The following is a 1,807-nucleotide window of genomic DNA, read 5'->3' as shown; positions in this document are numbered from 1 at the left end:
CTGGATGCCATAAACCAGATCGTATTATATCTCTCTGCCTAATTTCAGGAATAGCTTAGCTAAGGCTGGGCAGCCAGACGACTTTGAGCCCCATGACTGTCCTTTCCTATGAGCCCCATATCCAAGCAGAAACTGTATTTTTCAATTTTTATAGAATTAGAGAATGCTTTGGGTTGAATGGGACCTTTAAAGGTCATCTAGTCCTGCAATGAGCAGGGACATCTTTGACTAGTTTGCTCAGAGCCCTGTTCAACCTGACCGTGAATGTTTACAGGGACAGGGCTTCTACCACCTCTGTGGGCAGCCTGGGCTGGTGCTTCACCATTTTCATCACAGAAAGTTTCTTCCTTGTCTACTTTAAATCTACCCTTTTTTAGTTTCAAGTCATTAGCCCTTGTCTTATTACTACAGGTCTGCATCCAGGGGATTAGGATTCAATCTCCCCAGTTTTGGCTTTCCAAATCTAGCTTTGAAGTATCTTTGCTGCTGGGTCTGGTGCTGCTGAGAAGAAAGAGTCTCCCCCCCACCTCATCCAGGTTAACCAGGGAGCAGCAGCAAGGCTCCAGGAACTGTCTGTATCCCAGCAGTGATCAAAAAGCAGGTCCTCACTCACTGGAAGGTGCAGAGGAGAATAGGTTCCTTGGTGCTCTTGGATTGCCTTTTGGGAGCAACAAGCACAGACCTTGCCTTGGTCTTTTCATCCAGGCTCAACACCTGGTGGCCTCAATAAGAAGAGAGTCCTCTAAGCGGGACCCAGGAATGTTTGTTTTTTTTCCCCTAAAGTTATCTTTTTCTGCTGTATTTTTCTGTCACAAGGGTATCCTGTAAGTTTTACTCCCAACCAGCACAAAAGAAATGACAGATTAGCACAGAAGTATGTGAGCATCTTTCTTCTTTTCAATGGGAGGAACAAATTGAAGCTGACAGTTCCCTGGAACCAGCGCAACACGCGAAGTGGTCACAATAATACATTTTATCTTCCAGCCCTTTTAAAGCATCAGAAGCTCTCCGGTCTCTGATGCCTGCAGTAAGCTGACCTTGGCTGGCAGAGCCAGCCACCTCATTACTGCTGTCCCACTGCTCACAGCCTGCCCTCTCTCCTGGCCCTCCAACAGCCCAATTAGCTGCAGCAGCTACAGCTTCCCAGGTCAGGCAGCCCACTGGTAACTCTTCAGTGACACCAGATCTGTTTCAAATAATCCCTTCTGCAGGGCACCATTTATTTGTTTTTTAATTAAAAAAAAATCATTTAACCACAACACCCAAAGATTTGTCAGACTTGATTTTGTCCTGAAAACATCACTGAAGCCATCCATCAACTCCACAATGCAGCTGTAGCAGAGAAAATCTATCTAGTCATCACTGAGGTTCTGGTTTTAGCCTGTGCCTTCATCTCTACAAACCACCAGACTGACCTATCTATTACTATTTAAAGCTTTCTATCTGAGCTGACCAAAGGAAAGAACTCATTTACAATGAAACCTGTTGGGAGATAGGCAAATAAACACCTGCAAATAGCTGTAGGAGGTTTTGTGTTTCAACAGACAGGGCAAAGTTGAGCACCGCAGCTTCCTTCCTTTCTACAAATTACTGTCTCACAGTCTGAGCAGCTAAAACAGATTGATTTGTCCCTCAGCGAGGCATCTTTCTTCTTTGCTGAATTTATCTTGCACTTGCTAGAAGACTGAGGCAAAACAGTGGAGAAAAATATAGTGTGTAGTGAACACATCCCTTGAAGATGGCTCAGAAGCCCTGGGGAGTGGGGCTGAGATGGTGGCACTGGTTGGTGTTACTGGCTCACACAGGC

This window comes from Merops nubicus, unplaced genomic scaffold (assembly GCF_000691845.1).
Source record: "Merops nubicus isolate BGI_N331 unplaced genomic scaffold, ASM69184v1 scaffold27529, whole genome shotgun sequence".
NCBI lineage: Eukaryota > Metazoa > Chordata > Aves > Coraciiformes > Meropidae > Merops > Merops nubicus.
This window is presented reverse-complemented; position numbering follows the sequence as displayed.